Source organism: Staurois parvus, unplaced genomic scaffold (genome assembly GCF_062004578.1).
Source record: "Staurois parvus isolate SC_StPar_1 unplaced genomic scaffold, SC_StPar_1.0 ptg000303l, whole genome shotgun sequence".
Lineage (NCBI taxonomy): Eukaryota > Metazoa > Chordata > Amphibia > Anura > Ranidae > Staurois > Staurois parvus.
Window position 1 is genome coordinate 10,451,330 of NW_028318099.1, and position 19,615 is coordinate 10,470,944.

At 39.8% G+C, this 19,615-nt stretch overlaps 1 pseudogene; it reads left to right on the forward strand.

Annotated features, from left to right (window-relative positions):
- Positions 1-1,923: 1,923 nt before the first annotated feature.
- On the forward strand, positions 1,924-12,538 carry LOC149457784 (uncharacterized; annotated as a pseudogene).
- Positions 12,539-19,615: the final 7,077 nt, after the last annotated feature.

Consider the following 19,615-nt stretch of genomic DNA (forward strand, 5'->3'; position numbering starts at 1 on the left):
TTAAAATCCCAGCACCTCTTGGATGCTTTTCTCTTCATTGGGCCATATCAGCGACTGTGAAGTAGTGAAGTTAGGTTAGAATGACAACCAGATACCAACACTGCAGAAGGGAGCATCAATGAACATACAAATACTTTGATCATAACAGATTACCTTAAAGAGTTGGCAAACACAAAATGGGAACCTCACTGTGGTGCACCCCCTAAAGAGCCCCTGGCAGCCCCTTTCTTTTCCTATCCTTAACACACACACAGCCAGGCAATTTCAGCAGTCTTTCCCTGGCTCAGGAATCAGTCTAGGGTTTTTTTTGTGTCTTTTATTGGAGAATAGAGAACTGGAATGGTGAATGGAGGACTGCTAACTCTGTGGTTGTTCTTGCCCAACTCTTGAAAAACTTCTACAACTCCAAGTGCATTTATGCAACACCTGATGATGTTTCACCCCTGCTTGGCTGTACTTGCACTGCTTCTGACTGTGGTCTGCCAGCAAAAGTCCCACAGAATCTCTTTATTGCCTGTAACCTGTCCTCTTCCTAGAGACTAAAGCACCACACAGTCACTCCTTGCAGCAATGAGGTCTTGTACTCATTCACCACAGGATCATCGGTTGCCTCCTGCCGATATCCATCGGGCTTTTACCCGTGAAGGAGATGAAAACTCACCTAGCTGCTGAACAACTTGGACTCTCTCCCATTGTTTCATTCCCGGCTCCCCTTCCTTGAGCTTTCTCCAGACCCCTTGGATTCCTGGAATGCTCTTCATTTAGGCTCCCTAGCTAAGCAGAGCTGGGATCTTAATATCTTCAACTGGCTCTCTCCTCTGCCCAAAAGGGCAAGACCCCTCAACAGGGGTTTCCTCCAGTGGGCTGGGATGCTGCCTTATACCACCACACTGGACTCCCCCTACCACTCAGGCTTCAGACTATTTATGGACTCTTCCCTCACCTCCTGGGCACACCTGTCCAGGAATTGGCTGAAGTCCCATAAATATGTAGACTGCAACCTCTTATCTCCCTCCCACTCTGTAATAGAACATTTTAGAATACGGGGGGTAGTAGCAGAGCAGCAAACTGTGAAAACCAGAGCAGCCCTAACAAATCAACCCGTCCCATTGCTTACAGTGGTTCCCAACTACATTTTCCTAGCAACCTTCTCTAAACCTAGGAGGGGGCTACATCACCTTATTTTAAGACAGCAGAAGAGGGCTTTATTCTATCATGTATTGCATGATAATTGAAATCTTTCTTCAGTAATAATGCAGAAACGGGAAAGAGCAGAAGCACACACTGAGCAAGTCTGACTTTTCCTTAGCAGAGAACTCCCTGAGGGATAAAACATGGTGAAGACCTGGAACACGATTACTAGCTTTGGACACAATATGCAAAAAAAGACACTTTACTTACAGCTGTAAAGTGAACAATTTAAGGTTAATTGCCAATTAACAGTATATTTGTGCTGTAAAGGAGATGTAAATTAGCACTTTTCTAGGTGAGTATCCAAAGCATTGTAAAGTAGCTAATAGAGTTTCAAAGAAAAATGAATGTGTCATGGGGAGCAGTTTTAAAAACAAAGCAAGACTTTGCCAAAAATGGGAAATGTTTATCTGCATAAAGCCGTAATGGTAGTAAGCTCAAGTTCACCAAAAACCACAGATTGACATTGACAGTATGGCTGCTAAATACCATAACTATTAATCAAAATGATTGCAGTGTTTTGTTTCAAATGTCAATAAATGCAATGACATACCTCCTTAGACCCGATTTGTGTGGACAGTATGTCCACTAGCTGACTTGGACAAATTCACAATCCACTTAGCTCTTCTATAAGACACAGAAGTTGAATTCAGCGTAGTTTTACTTCAGATAAGTGCAATACAAGGTTTTTCAGTCTTTTGAAGTGTAAAAAGACCATGACTTTCCGAAGCCATGTCTCTGCTTGGTAAGTAATGAACAGCAGAGAGAAATAGGGAGTGTCTAGCTAAAGGCCATGCCAACTAGTACCAAACAGGTGGGGTAAAAAGGGAACATATCAAGAGCATAAATATGAACAGGCTGCCGTGGCAGCACACTCCTCACCTAGTATTGGTAGACACCACTATATTAAAATAATGCAAAACATTTCAGTAATAAACGTCAAACCCATAAAACAAATCCATAAATGTGACTCGTCTTCAGGATCTGGAATGAAAGAATAAAAAAATGCAAGCATATACACATTAGTCCATATGGGTGAGAGAAAGTCTCTGATGAGTCACGGTGTCCTGAACTATACACATCTGAAGTCTCTGAGGCACCAAGTCACCTCTCAAGCTCAAGAAGCTCAGCCAGTTCTTGGAACTTCTGTTGTCTCTGTTGGACAATGTAAGAAAGTACCATGATCTTCTGAATAAAGCAAATTCTGCTACTTCAAGTGTTGTTAAACCCAAAACCAAAAATGTAATATATTAAAGCTTTCCAATCATTAGATGTGGTGGCTGCATTGTTTTTCTTTTTTTAAGGCATTTTCCTTCTGTTTTCAAGTGCAGAAAAAGGAAACTAATGCAGCCATCACATCAAAGAGTTGGTAAGCTGCAATATAATAAATGTTTGATTTTGGGTTGAATACCTCTTTCAGGGCTGCTAAAGTTTGCTGAAGTCTCTCCCATGCATGATTGCAACCTTTGTATGGTTTGTGGATGTGAACAACTATCTGATCAGCAGGTCAGGTTTTTGTATGGGTAGGATGCTAAGGTTCTGGACTACTGACATAAAGTGATATTAAAGCTTTTTTTTAATTAAAATAATAAACATAATATACTTACCTGCTCTGTGCAATGGTTTTGCACAGAGCAGCCTCGATCCTTCTGTGCTCGGGCCCCCACCAGAGCTCCTGGCTCCCCCATGGAAAGCCGATTTCCACTAGGTCACTCGTGTGTGCTCGCTCCAGAGCTTTCTTGTCTGTATCTATTGACACAGACAGCATGGCTTTGCACTGCCCCTTACCCACTCATCACTGGATTTGATTGACAGGAGCAGGAGCCAATGGCTCCCATTGCTATCAATCTGCCCAGTGAAGAGAGACAGAGCTGGGAGAGCTGCAGCTATTATGCACAGTACTGGAACGACATCAGGCTCAGGTAAGTATAAGGGGGGTGTGGGGGGAGACTGTGACACAGAAGGTTTTTTTTACCTTAATGCATGGAATGCATTAAGGTAAAAACCTTGAAGCTTTAGAACCACTTTAAATGTAGATCTCTAGCTTCTGTAGTTCTCTGGGTGATCAATGAACTTCATAAGGCCAGTTTTAATTAGTTCTGTGCAAGTCATGTACTTAGCAAAGTTTAATGTACCTTTTCTCCTAGGCTCTGTTGTGGCAGGGGCTCTTTCATAGTTGCTGGAGGTGTTGGCATTCATTGGCTGATGTTTAGGTGTTAGAGGAGAGAATGCCTTTGGGTTCAGTCCAGGTGAAGGCTTGACATCTAGAGATCACATTGTGATGTTCTAAAGAACTGAGACCAATTCCAGAAGGTTCTGAAGTGATTTGGTCAGCTGGATTCAGGGTGGTATGTAATGACACATTATTTGCTGCATAGGGTGTTAGTAACTTGGAAGAAAATTGTCTGATATGCTAGTGTAATCTGTGTGGTTGACTGACGCATTTTCTTATGCTTGTGAATGCACCATGGGCTGCAACAGGTTTGGAACAGCTTGTTCCAAAATTCTGAGCTTCCTTTCTTTTGGAGAACTTTTAGCTCGACTTCTGCCTCTGCTCGTTCTTGGGCAGCTTGTGCTTCAATGCCAGCTTATTTTGCAATATGTTTCTATCTTTGCTGCTTTTACTTCATTGAGAATTATTATGAGTTGGATCAGGCCTGGATTGGCCATAGGGCACACCAGGCATTTGCCCGGTGAGCTGGGGCTGCTGAGCCGTGTGTCCTAAGAAGAGCAGCCTGTTGAAGACTGGGCCACACAGTGGGAGGTAAGTGGCACCCGTGGTCTGGACAGGGTTAACACAGACTGCGGCCGCCACTCGCCTCCTGCTATGTGGCCATGGTATTTGGTCACCATTGGGTTTTTAATTTTTTTCTATGTAAAGAAAAAACAAACATTTTGAAATATTTTCTACTTTCTGTTATAACAGATATCCAATAAAATCACATTTCTTCATAAATTTAGGCCAAAACATATTCTGCTGCATGTCTCTGGTAAAAAAAAATCCCAATAAGTATATATTAATTGATTTGTGGGAAAGTTATTTCAAAACAAACTATAATATCTATTTTTGAAAACTGATCAATCCTGATGTACGGATGATCTGCTTTCTTGAGGGCCTTGAAATGCCAGGACAGTACAAATACCCCCCAAATGACCCCTTTATTGAAAGAGGTTTTGAGGTATTTAGTAAGAGGCATGGCGAGTTTTTTTGAAGTTGTGATTTTTTTGTCACAGTTTTTGGGAAAATTAAGAAATTAAATATATATTCACAATTTTTTTCTTACATACGGTCACCAGTGCAATACAGGGTCATTATATGACTGGTGTGGCAGTAATCAGAAACACTGACTATGTTAAAAAAAAAATAAAAATGTATTCAATTTTTTAAACATTTCAAATGTTTCTAATATAAGTTTACTTAACAAAAATTTAAAGGATACATTTTGCAGTCTTTTTAAGTGTGAGATAATGATTGTCATAAACCCTGTCTCTGCTTGTAAAGTGAAACCAACAACTGAGTGAGAGAGACTGGTAGGGAGTATCTAGCTAAAGACCATCCCAACTAGCACCAAACAGGAAGGGGAACAGGGGAACATACCAAGAACACAAATATGAACAGGCTACTTTGGCAGCACACACAGAGTTGATTCCCTACAGTATCAATTAAAACAAAATCATATTGTGAGCGTACGAAAGCTGGAATTTATGGCAGGGCTGCCATTCATAAACCACTAGTATAAAAGGCCAACACACAGTTGCATAACTTTGTGTAAAGAATACAAAAGTAGGACTCCTTGTCAACTGAATATGTAATACAGTCTTAGCAGACATCTTTTAATTTATGTTCTACAGTAGAATGCTTAGATATATTTAGAATCCAGTCTGATTAATTTATAATTATCTATCTATCTATCACAGAGTTGTATATTTTTCACACATAGGGACCTATGAACACAGATCATAGCTACTAAATATAGAGATGAAGCTCCTTCTGTTATATATTGAAAATGTACTTATCCCCCAACTAGGCTTTGTGTTTATTGGTCCTTCAAATACTGCATAAAGCTAAGAAACAAACTATTGGCTACTATTTGTTGCAGTGATGTAGTCTTCAAGATTGTATTATGTTATCTTTCACCTACTACTGTACTGTATTTCTTACTTCTTACAGAAGAAAAAAACATTCCACCTTTTCTAAACTGTCCAAACCATAAAATATAGTGTGGGGTAAAGACTAACAGGCTACAAAGGTTAAATTGACAAAAGGGAGTTTATTTACTAAACCTGGAGAGTGCAAAACCAGGCTCACTTCTGCATAGAAACCAATCAGCTTCCATTTTTTAATGCCAAAGCTTAATTGAATAAGCTGAGATTAGAAACCGATTGGTTTCTATGCAGAAGTGAGCCTGACTTTGTACGCTCCATCTTTAGAAAATAAACCCCTAAGTCTCTTTTACAAACTGTGTTTCTTAAAATGTGTTACCCCAACATTTTAATTTTTGATATGTGTCTGTGTTACCATTGTTAGAGATTCTGTATAGAACCCTATAGAACACATTGTGCACAGTTCACATGTGTTTATCTGCTGCTTCTCTGCAAACAGGAAACAGAAACTTTTAATACAGAGAAAAGACATAGAGTTTACAGAACCATAGATGCAGCTACAAAACACTGCCATCTACTGTTTAAAGAATATATCCATACTGAATACTATTGTTACGCAATGAATACTGTATTCCAACACCCTCACTCAACAACTACTCCTTATATTAGTCCCATTATGGATCTCAGTTCTATAAATCTTGTTTCTTGTAAGCAGTTTTGTGAAATGCTCTGATCCAATTTTGTTTCTCATGCGTTGGAAGTCTTTGCATCTCATCTCATAAATCTGGCTCTGGTTTAATGCTATGCGAGCACCATAGGACAGATGTTTATCTTCGATGCCTTTATTGCTTTATTGCTGCTGGTGGATTTCCTGATTGAAGCCTCTTGAGGCCTGGTTTCTGTCAAGGTCCTACCTTTCCTCAGGGCTTGTGCTGCTCCATGTGCTGGCATCCATCTTAGGTGTCTGCAAAGCATTGTGGGATCCTTTATGCTTTCAGCCCTCTGCGGCTCCTCTCCCAGGAGGTGGCGGCTTATCACATATAAGTCTGCTGGTTGTAGCTGTCCATTGCATTCGTGTCCTGTCTGTTGCACAGCAGCAAGCTCCTGTTTAGTTTCTCATTGCTCTCCTGGATACTGACTCGGCTTTGGCAAGACTCGTTCCTGGCTTCTGACCCCAGCTCTGGTGACCATCCTTCCTGGCTTCTGACCCTGGCTCTGGCGATCATCCTTCCTGGCTTCTGACCCCGGCTCTGGCAACCATCCTTCCTGGCTACTGTTCTACCAAGTCATCCGCTGTTGCTGTTGGACTTGCATAGACTCTTGTCTTGTTTTTTTATAATAAACCTACCTTTAATTGCACCTCCTTGTGTGTCTGGCTCCTCGCTCCCTGACAGTTTCTCCTTTTACAATATTTGGATTGTCTGCATTCATTTTTATTTCTGTGTCAGTTTGCTGCTTATTGTCATGTGACACTGATGTGGAACATGTTTTTGTTAGTCCATGAAATGTTGAAATGTTGATGTTCTTGATAACGTAGGACAAGTGCCCCTGTCTGACTCACAGAAACTTCCCCAATTGTTTATTATACATCGGTCATATCGAACTCCCCCAATTTTTTTTAGCTGGCATAGGAGAGATACTCCTTTATGTCCACCATGTAAACATGAAGAGGGTACATTAATACATATGATGTGGAGGTGTCCTAAATTGGATAGGATTAATAAGGTATTTAGCATTAGTATCCAGAGGGATCCAAGGTATCTGTTTTGGGGGGCTGGATAAAGAGTTGTTTCCATAGCAGGTGAATATTCATCTGTTGTTAAAAGCACAAAAACTTATTGCACAGAGGTGGATATCCAAGACACCCCCCCCCAACTCACTCCCTGTGGATTAACGCAGAAAATTAAGTCGTACAAAAAGAACATATGGTATACCAACATAGAGGCAACCCAGGCAAATTTATAAAAGTATGGGACAAATGGTTGAATACTACAGAGTTGGTTCCTCTACAATTAGTTAGAGAGAGGTTACTAGGTATGGGATAATAAAACACGGTATACAGTATTAGTAATATCTGAATAAAGCACAACATTTAATTTTAATAAGGTAGTGTTAATAAGGTTATAAGGGAAATGGTGTTGGTTACACACAGAGATATCAATAAAATAATTAGAAGATTGAAGCAATATTTCTACTTAGTGAGTTATTATATATTAGTTTTTTTAGTTTTGAAAAAAAAAAAATATATATATATATATTTTTTTATAATGCACTAGGTGTATATGATAATTATTATGATAGCCGAAGAAAATCAAAACCGTAAATGTAATTGTTGGTGGTTGTAAAGTGTCTTATGTGTAATTGCGTTGCAAGAAAAAATTTAAAATAATGTCTAATAAAGAGTATAAAGGAAAAAAAATTTTGAAAATATTGAAGTTTTACAAATACACTTCTACTGATGGTTACCTTGTTTGTGTCTTGGTGTAGCATTTTGTATCCCTTTTGAGATTCACTGTACCCACACGTGTACACCTTCCTTTGTGCAAGCATCCCATTTTGTACACTTTTCTTTGGGAATGTGCACATAGACTTTGCTTCAAAAATTTTTTAGATGGTTCAGATTCAGAGCTTTTCCATTCCACAGTTCATATGGAGTTTTCTCTGTTGATTTTCCTGGTAGTCGATTTTGGAGACAGTATGCAGCAATAATTGCCCCCCGCTCCCATGTACCAATATGTATATCTTATACTTTCAAAGTGCTAATGAATAGCTTTCAAGATACTGCATGTATCAAACAATTATTACTAGTGACTCAAAACATCATTGTGAATATTAATCTTCATGTAAGTGACATTAATAACTGATAATCCTAAGGTGATAGTGCCTATTAAAGTACAGTGATATACAAATCAGAAATACTCCTCTATTCTACTGTGATCCTTATATTTATATTGTGCAAACACATATATATTATGTGCACGTGCTTATGATATATTCAATAAAAAAAAAAAAAAAAAAAAAAAAAAAAAAAAGTCTTTCAAAATAAATGTGCAGGTGGATTCTTGGTTCCCTCTCGCCGAGTGCTTAATGGTCTCCCTATGTGCTCACCTCTATATTTGCCTGAATAAATCCAGGCAAATACACTTTTTATCCTTCCAGGATAGATGGGATGGAATGATGCTCTTGAATTATCTCAGAAGGTGGATGTGGATTTATATTTGTTCTCCTGTAGCTGCTCATGAGTGGGTATACTGACCATCTCTCTGAGGATCTCCCAATTCCCCTCCTGGGGCTGTTTCCTTTTCCAGTCCTCCTTATATCAGCTCAAAGGGTGTTGTTCAATTGAGAAAGGAAGACAAACAGACCATAGTGTCTTATCCTTGTGCAAAAAGGGGGTTTATTGCTGCCAGTTGCACAGTAGTATACAATTGTAGTCCAGCATAAATGTGCTCTGCCTCTGTTCCTGCAGTGCTGTCTACCTGTGTCTGTATTCAGATCACCGAGCCTCTCCAGTGCAATGTCGTGACGTCAGAGCCCCTCCCCTACGCGTATCGTCACAGGGTCACGTGACTTCATCAGGGGGAATGATTAGATGCTATTAGCATAGTCGTGGCATCTAATCATTCCCCCTGATGAAGTCACGTGACCCTGTGACGATACGCGTAGGGGAGGGGCTCTGACGTCACGACATTGCACTGGAGAGGCTCGGTGATCTGAATACAGACACAGGTAGACAGCACTGCAGGAACAGAGGCAGAGCACATTTATGCTGGACTACAATTGTATACTACTGTGCAACTGGCAGCAATAAACCCCCTTTTTGCACAAGGATAAGACACTATGGTCTGTTTGTCTTCCTTTCTCAATTGAACAACACCCTTTGAGCTGATATAAGGAGGACTGGAAAAGGAAACAGCCCCAGGAGGGGAATTGGGAGATCCTCAGAGAGATGGTCAGTATACCCACTCATGAGCAGCTACAGGAGAACAAATATAAATCCACATCCACCTTCTGAGATAATTCAAGAGCATCATTCCATCCCATCTATCCTGGAAGGATAAAAAGTGTATTTGCCTGGATTTATTCAGGCAAATATAGAGGTGAGCACATAGGGAGACCATTAAGCACTCGGCGAGAGGGAACCAAGAATCCACCTGCACATTTATTTTGAAAGACTTTTTTTTTTTTTTTTTTTTTTTTTTTTTTTTTTTTTATTGAATATATCATAAGCACGTGCACATAATATATATGTGTTTGCACAATATAAATATAAGGATCACAGTAGAATAGAGGAGTATTTCTGATTTGTATATCACTGTACTTTAATAGGCACTATCACCTTAGGATTATCAGTTATTAATGTCACTTGCATGAAGATTAATATTCACAATGATGTTTTGAGTCACTAGTAATAATTGTTTGATACATGCAGTATCTTGAAAGCTATTCATTAGCACTTTGAAAGTATAAGATATACATATTGGTACATGGGAGCGCGGCACTATCTATTTTGAAAATATTATATATACACTAGCATATGAGTCAGTGCAAGTGCCAGCGAACCTCACGTGAGAAATAAGGACATCTAAAGTCACATATTGAACACCTCATTTCATAATAGCTCACAAGCATTCACCATTTATAATAATTGCCCCCCACTCAGTATATGATTGGCATATCTGCATCAAACAGAATGGTTTTTCCACTCTCAAATGGTTCATTCTTACTGCAACCCTATTTTGTTCTTGGTTGTATGGTACAGTACTTTGACATATTATGCCATGCGTGACATGTGTTATCACCTGTATATTCAGTTCCATTGTCTGTGCACAATGCACTAACCATTTTGCCAAATTTGTTGCTTACTTGAGCCAAATACTGTTTAAGTTTTAATGGTACTTCACTTTTGTTGTGTAGCAGATACTGTATAGTGTAGCATACCTGGAATATTCATCTGTAAAAGTGAGAGTGGAGTAAATTTTTCCATTAGAAAAGATCTGAATTAATTAAGCCCAGAGGTATTTTAGCTTTCTGTTTACTCTACTTTGGAAAGGCTTTTGTTGTCATATTAACTTTTACACAGCTGGTGCATTTCATTGTTTGATTACATGGACTAATTTTTATACCTCTTGCATAGTCATTCTCAGTTAATTTCTTTATGTCAGGACTTCTGTGCCCAAGTTGTCTGAGCCATGTATGAAAGCAGTTTGAATTCTTTTTCTCCTTGACAGTATTAACTATCTCATTGCAGTTCAGCTGATACAGTTCATCTGTAATTTTAGCCTTTGCAAGTAAGATATCCCCTTTTGTGATGGCACAATTGTCATATTGGAAAGACACTACATTGCCTTGTTTTGTGAGCAGGGACACACAAGACAAAAGATTAGTTTCAAGAGCAAGGACACACAGAACATTTTTCACAGGTATCTTTCTGATGCCGCTCTGGGAAATAGGAAAGTATAGAAAACTGCCTCCTAATCCTTCTGATTCCAATATTTTCCTGTTAGCTGTGGTGATTTTTTTCTGTTTTACTATGGTTAGGGTGAATAGAGAAATTTTTTATCATATGTCATGTGACTCATAGTGCCTGAATCAATACACCATGCCTGAAAAGATGAGGTGCAACTTTTGGATTGAAAAACATATGCATTATCTGAAGAAAAATCAGTTTCTTGCACACAAAACATTCACGTTTCTTTTTGCATGTTACTGTTTTTATCCCTATTTTTCATCTTCAAAGCAGAATCTGCAATAGAAGCATCGTCCCTAATAATGCTTTCTGTTTTACACCTATATTCATCCATAAGCTTGACCTTAACATATTTCAATGTCAGTTCAATATCTGGGCGTGCATCAAGTGCTGTGACAAGCATTTCATGACTTTCTGGTAAATCACTAAGTAATAGTGCTGCGACAAGAAAATCTTTTATTTCTTCTCCTATACCTCTCAGGCGTTCAACCATTTCCAAGCTGTGCCTTATGTAGTCCTGCATATCCTGGCCTTTCATCACCTTGGTTTGGTATAGATTTCTAATCAAATACAGTTTATTGCAGAAATTAGCTCTTTCATGCACCTTTTTTAATCCTTCCCACATTTCTTTAGCAGTTTCACACTTACATATAAAGTATGTATGATTTGATCATCTTCTGAACTAAGAGAGATTGTGGTCTGAGCTTTCTGATCTTTCTGTATCCACTCATCTGAAAGATGTTTTGGCCTGACTTAATTTACTAATTTCCACGTACCTTCTCTTATTATAGTCATGGCTAAAAATATTGGCTCCCCTGCATTTCTGTGCACCACTTCACCCAGAATATTGTTGCAATTACAAATGTTTAAGCATCCTCATGTTTATTTCTTATGTTTTAATTGGTATACACAAAAAAGTGGAGAAACAAAAAGCCAAATCCGACACATTCCAAGCAAAACCCCAAATATTCACGAACAAAATTATTGGCACCTTCTAAAAATTGTAAGAAATAATTGCAAATTTGTGATGCTCCTGTAATTTGTAATTAAACTCACCTGTATCAATTAACAGGTGCTGACAATACAGAAATCACACTGGCAACCAGTTAAAATTGAGAAAAATTGACTCAACCTTTCTGTTGTGTGTCTCTATGTGCCACATGGAGCATAGAGAAGAGAAAGAGAAGCAAAGACTTGTCTGAGGATTTGAGAACAAAAATTGTGGAAAAGCATGGACAATATCAAGGTTACATGTCCATGTCCACTGTGTGCAACATTGCCAGAAAGTTTACAGCCTATGGCAATGTAGCTAATCTCCTTGGACGTGGATGAAAGAGAAACATTGATCAAAGATTGCAGCAAAGGATTGTTTGAATGGTGGATAAATTACCTCTATCAACTTCCAGACAAATTCAAGCTGACCTTCAGGAACAGGGTACAACTGTATCAGCTCACACTATCCATCGCCATCTGAATGAAAAGGGAAACTATGGTAGAAGAGTCAGAAGGACCCCATTGCTGACACACAAATGTAAAAAAGCCAGATTGGAATTTTCCAAAATTTACCCAAGGAAGCCAAAATCCTTCTGGGAGAATATGCTGTGGAAAGACAAAACAAAATTACAGATTTTTGATAATACAGATCAATCTACTGTTTTCAGAAAAAATAAATGAGGCCTTTAAAGAAAAGAATACAGTCCCTACAGTCAAACATGGTGGAGGTTCACTGATGTTTTGGGGTTGGTTTGTTGCTTCAGGCACTGGATGTCTTGACCGTGTGCTTGGCATCATATAAATCTGAAGACTACCAAAGAATTCCAGGGTACAATGTGGGACCCAGTGTCAGAAAGTTGGGTCTCCATCAGAAGTCATGGGTCTTACAGAAGGACAATGACCCAAAGCAGACATCAAAAAGCACCCAGAAATGGTTTACGTAAAAGCGCTGGAGAGTACTGAACTGGCCAGCAATGAGTCCACATCTCTATCCCATAGAGCACCTGTGGAGAGATCCCAAAACAGCAGGAAGGAATAGGAACCCTTCCAATCTGAGAGACCTGGAGTAGTTGGCGAAAGAAGAGTGGTCCAAAATTCGAGTAGAGAGGTGAAAGAAACTCATTGATGGTTACAAGAAGTGATTGATTTCAGTTATTTTTTCCAAGGGTGTGCTACCAAATATTAAATTGTGTCCAGTCCATTTTTGGGGTTATGCGTGGAAAGTGTCAGATTTGGCTTTTTGTTTCTCCACTTTTTTTGTGTCATATCAATACAAACAAAAGAAATAAACATGCCTAAATATTTAATTTTCTGGGTGAAATGGTACATTTTCTGACAGAAATGCAGGGGTGCCAATATTTTTGGCCATGACTGTAGCAGCATTTTCATCTTGTATTTCCAAGACTGGTAGTTCTGGTTGGTCAGGTTTGCAAATGAAAGATTTGTTGCAGCTGTGTTACTGGCAATTTTGTTTTATTCTATTGAAGTCTTCTTTCTGTTGCTGTATCGTGCACTTCTTTTGCCATAGCAGACTATGACTAGATGTCTTGGCCTAAATCCTGTTAGAGATTCTGTATATATATCCCTACAGAACAGACAGTGCACTTCCCATATGTGTTTATCTGCTGGTTCTCTGCAAACAGGCACTTTTATTATTAAATCACAGTTTACAGAACCATAGATGCAGCTACAAAATTAAAGACACTACCATCTACTGCTTAACCTCCCTGGCGGTATTCCCAAGTGTAGTTCGGGGTACAATTTCAGTAGCAAAAGCGGTATCCCCGAGCTACACTCGGGCTTACCATGCAGCGTTGCTCAGGGATTCCCTGCAGCGCTTACCTTGTCCTTTGCTCCCGCGATGCATCCCCTGCAGCGTCCCCGGCCATCTCCTCCGGCCGATGCCGGCATCCGGCTTCCGTGTTCTGGTCCCTGCGAGTGTCAGGGCCGGAACCGGCAGCAAATTTAAAAATTTTAGAAACTGTCATTTTCTAATAAACGAATATGACACATGAGCATTTCACATACATTTTGTCCCTACTGCTTTGTCCTGTGCCCTGCCTGCATTTTTACTGTTCTTTCTGCCAAAAATGCAAAAGGAGGAATGCAAAAGTTGACAGAGTCCAAATGGGAATCTGTTTAAAGGAAATTATCAGAACTCTGGCCTGACAAGTGGATTTTTCACCACGACAATGCTCCTGCACATGATGCATTAAGTGATCGCAAGTTCCTGGCTCAGAAATCAATTCTGAAATTTTACCAACTACACTATTCCCCTGACTCAGCACCCTGGACTTTTGGCTGTTTCCAAAACTTAAAAATACCTTAAAAGGACACCGCAGCATTCCAGAAAACGAATTTCAGGAATGTTTCTGGCAGTGGCACAGTCATCTAGAAAAGTGTGTCATTTCACAAGGAAACTATTGTGAAGGTGACAACAGCTGTTAGTGTACAGATAAACAAACATTTTGTTTATAGTCAATTCCAGGAATTACATTGTCACACCTTGATTACTTTAAAAGCACAAAAATGCTAAGCACACGCAATAGTCGCTCCATATGTATTAAATACAATATAATAGCATAGCAGCCTATTTATAGGCATAGCATGCCATCGAAAAAATGTATGTAGACCTCTTTTGGGTGGAGGGGGGAGGGTCTTCCCAAACAGGGGTGCTAAATGGCAAAGTGAGTTTAACTCTGGGTTCACACTGATGTGGTGAGGAATTCATACCGCATCACAATCACACCCTGTTCATGTGAACCTCTGCGGGTGTGTAAGTCAACAACACCCCGAAATTGGTCTGCAAAATGCGGTGCGATGGGCAGAATCAGATCGCATATGTGTGAATACCCATGTGATCCGATTCTAGTGCGGACCAAAAAAGGGTCCTGCACCTTTTTGATGCGGATGAGGTGCGGTGCGGTTCCTGAGTGAATCACATATGATATGCCGCACTGCACAAGTGTGAACCCACACTGATAGTATTAAAGTTGGCAGTGCTTTCCTTTTCTGAGAATTTAACCAATAATCTAATCAAAGTAATTGGAGGCAGCGGAACTACTTCAACCAGAATATAACATTAACCATAAGTATACAGATGTACACCAGTATGAAGATTATGCAAGATTTACATAAGAAAAGCTTAAAATACATCTAGTGTACAAACAGGTATTATAATTATCAGTAAAGAGCCGATAGGAGTCCTGGTGGAATTGTACACATATTGTATACCAGAGTATATAAAGTTATTAATAAAGCTACACTGTATTGCCAAATTTATTGGTCGGCCTGCTTAACACGCACATGAACCTTAATGACATCCCTATAACAGCTTCAACTCTTCTGGGAAGGCTGTCCACAAGGTTAAGGAGTGTGTCTATGGGAATGTTTGACCATTCTTTCAGAAGCACATTTGTGAGGTCAAGCAATGATTTTGGACGAGAAGGTCTGGCTCACAGTCTCTGCTCTAATTCATCCCAAAGGTGTTCTATCAGGTTGAGGTCAGGACAGTCAACTTCCTCCACCCCAAACTCGCTCATCCATGTCTTTATGGACCTTGCTTTGTGCTCTTGTGTGCAGTCATGTTGGAACAGGAAGGGACTATCTGCAAACTGTTCCCATAAAGTAGGGAGCATGAAATTGTCCAAAATGTCTTGGTATGCTGATGCCTTAAGAGTTCCCTTCACTGGAACAAAGGGGCCAAGCCAACCCCTGAAAAACAACCCATACCATAATCCCCCCTCCACTAAACTTTACACTTGCAGTCAGGCAAGTACCATTCTCCTGGCAATCGCCAAACCCAGATGCATCCTTCAGATTGCCAGAAAGAGAAGCATGATTCATCACTCTAGAGAACACATCTCCAATGCTCTAGAGTCCAGTGGTGGCATGCTTTACACCACTGCATCTGACGGTTTGCATTGCACTGGATGATGTAAGGCTTGGATGCAGCTGCTTGGCCATGGAAACCCATTCCATGAAGCTCTCTACACATCTACTAATCTGAAGGCCACACAAAGTTTGGAGGTCTTTAGCTATTGATTCTGCAGACAGTTGGCGACATCTGCGCACTGTGCGCTTCAGCATGTGCTGACCCCGCTCTGTAATTTTACAGGGCCTACCACTTCGTGGCTGAGTTGGTGTTGTTTCCAGTTGCATTCTACTTTGTTATAATACCACAAACAGTTGACTGTGGAATATTTAGTAGCAAGAAAATTTCATGGATGGACTTATTGCACAGATGGCAAGCTATCATGGTACCATGCATGAATTCACTGAGCTCCTGGGAGCAACCCATTCTTTCACAAATATTTGTAGAAGCAGTCTGCATGCCTAGTTGCTTGATTTTATACACCTGTGACCATGGAGGTGATTGGAACACCTGAATCCAATGATTTGGAGGGATGTCCCAATGCTTCTGGCAATATAGTGTATCTCCAGATGAATGTTGCAGCAAAATTCAGTTGCAGGGGCCTGGAAGGATGATCACAATGCAACATTCTTTGTGTCAGAGACCTGAAGCAAAAATGATGGGGAGATCCTTCAACTTTTCTCCAATCAGCCTGGAACGCATCTTCTCAGATGCAGAAACTGTAGTGTGGCACTGGAGTCCCTTATCTACACTGTGTTTTAGTCCCTCCTAGTAGTTTCTAATCGGACATCTGTCCACACCTCTAGCTACTGGAAGTGGCCCTTGGATGCCTAACCTGGCTCTAGCCTATGCTGGTTAGTGAGCTCTATGCTAAAACTAGGTTCAGAATCCCAGACCAGACCAGAAGGGACAAGTTTAACTAAAATAACAGCACTGCATATAATTAAAATAACAGGAGCTGCATATAAACGTTATTGCAATAAACAGCTTCACCTACTAATATACTGAAAGGTGACATTTACATACATACAATAGCACAGACCTAGCTATCTGGCACTGTGCATGTGAGATAATAACAATAAGACAGAAAATTATCTATCACTATGATTCATATCAAGACGTTATGGGCAGCTACAGTTCGAACACAAAACACAGTACCAATTACCTAATAGTCTTTACTTCAGGCCTGGATAAAATATAATACAGAAGTAATGAAACTCTTGTATGTGAACATGTGGTGTCAGCTCCTCCCTCTCTCTCTACTTCCTCCATCTGGGGTTTCTCATTCAGGCTCTTATAGACAGGAAGTGCTATCACATAATTATACATAACACTGTAATATTAGCAGCTAACAGTAGAGGTCAGCAGATCTCTACATGTATTTTCAGAGTAGTCACACTATTTAATGAGCATTTAAGTATATGTACAATTTTAAAAATAAGAAGGTCCTGTTAGCCTACAGTTTCCACAGTATGTTTGTTTAGAAAAATCCAAATAATGCCTTAAAAAATGCCAGCTATTAACAAGGTGTGTGATCTGTAACTGTATGTGGTATTATTAGGTCTGACTACACTGCATTCTCCAACAGCAGAGAATATGAGGGCATCTCACGTGGCCAGGTGAACCCTGTAGTGGAAACACCATTGCTGGGCTTAGGGCTCTTCAGGGGAGTACTGAGGAAGGGTGTTGTGTTTTTTTTCGGGAAGCTATGTACAGAACCCTGCTCCTCCAACCACCCATGATCTGTCTGCTTTGCTTATAGCAGCAAAGAGACTGAGTGAAACAGGAAAGGCAAAGTATAAGCAGATTATAATTTTGCTTTAAAGAACAGGAGGCATCTTTACATACCAAATAGTACAACAATCCACTAAACGCAATTCAAGAACTGGATGCTCTACTCCTTGGTAGATGCTCAATTTTAAAGTGGAAATTCAGCAAAAAAATCTTTTCTTTGTTAAAGGATAAGTTTGTCTTTTTACAAAAAATAATAAATTCACATTTTTTTGCAGGTAAAAAAATGTCCATTTATTATTATTTGTTTGTGGTGCCTCTAAAGCATTGCCCCAGCGATCAGCAAATCGTTGGTGCCATACAGGTCTCCTGCAGACCTGCCACGGGATGTACAGGCTCCACAGCACTTGAGAACTACAAGCCGAGAGCTGCTAAGGCTGTCAGTACTTGTAGTTCATTCATTCACAGAACAATGACGCAGCCGTGTGGGCAGAGGTGAAATATTCTCAGTGGAAATGCAGTCAGCATTTCTAAAACCAAATCCTTCTTACAGAACCTTCTATTTTTTCCCTTTTTTAAAGATATTAGTAGTCTATTGGTAAGGTATTTCCCAGAACAGAAGCAGAATGTTAAAATACCATTTTGGCCCTTAAAAGCGGTATTAAACCCAAAAGCAAATATTTATTATATTGCAGTTTACCAATCCCTAAGTGCTGTGTCTGCTTTAGTTTTCTTTTTTATGCTTTCTTTCCTTTATTTTCACCTGGTGATCCTGCCAGTAAATCTGTTGTTTTTTTTTTTTTTACAGAAAAAGCTGTCCTGCAGGTGTAGCAGCTGGGGAATTGGGACAAATCATTTAACACTAACAGGGGTGCTATTGGCTTTTATTCATGTATGTGAGACTTTTATCCCAAAAGGAAAAAACAATTGCTGCAGCTGCTTATGAAGTGTGAGCTGGAGTTTGGCTTTAATTTGTTATTGTATCTAAAACCGCTAGTACATCTAATGCTCTACTCCCCCCAGATTGACAATGCTGCTGTCCAAAGATGTCTCTATTACTTCTTCATTCAGAGTGTAGGCACTCTAATACAGGAGGTGTGTTACTGGCCAGATCACCAGGTGAAAACAGAAGGGGAAAAGCCTTAAAAAGGAAAGGTAATGCAGCCATCACATCTAAGGATTAGTAAACTGCAATATATTAATGTTCAGGGTTTAAGTTTAATACTGCTTTAACATGTGTATGTACATTTCTTTCTTTTTTTTATTAGAATGAGGAAGCTTTGACACCTCTGTTAGCTTTTTATTGGCGTCTGTGCCCCTGCTGGGGGGACTCTAACTTACTTTTGGTCTTGGTGAGCATTGTTTCTGGTGCAGAAAATAATGGGTGCTGCTTCACGGCGACAAGGAAACAGGATACTTTATTCTGAGAAAAAGACATTTACCATAGAGTTTTCCATAGATGCAGCTACAAACTTGTAAACACTGCCATCTACTGGTTCAAGAATATATCTCTAATGAATGTTGATGTAGTTGTCACATATAATACATGAGCACTGTAATCCAACACTGTTCCAGTAACAACTATGTAAGGGCTCGTTCACACTTGATTTATTTCTAACTCTTGCCAATCGCCCCTATAGCGTTTGACAGGCGGTAGACAGGCATTTGGGAAGCATTTTTAACACTCCTCAAACGCTCCCCAAATGCCCTATGTGCAGTTTTGAGGCATTTGATAGGCGTTTGCCAAGTGTTAAAACCGCACCACAAACGCCTATAATGAAGTTAAATGGTATTAACGCTCCACAAATGCTTCACAACTGCCTCGAAAACGCCCCGCAAACGCCTGCCAGGCTACCATAGACTGCCAGTTTTGCCGCAACGCTAACGCTTCAGTGTGAACAGCACTGCGTGCTGCCATGTGCAGAATTTTCATAGGTGTTTGAGAAGCGTTAAAAACGCTTCCCAAACGCCTGTCTGACGCCTGCTGCCAAAGCTAGTGTGAACGTAGCCTAAGAGGGGAATTCCCCAAGCTTTGCAGAGAATTCCTCTCACTTCCTGTCGTGTCTCTCGAACAGGAAGTGAAGGTAAATCTCTACGATGGGGCACAGACAACATAAAAAGTCTGACAAGATCACAACTGTTCTACTCTATACAAAACTTTTTAAAAATGTTTTGGCTATATATATTAAGATCTTTACAAATTTTCTGAGGATGAAATCAATTCCATTTTAGAATAAAAAATATTATAGTTC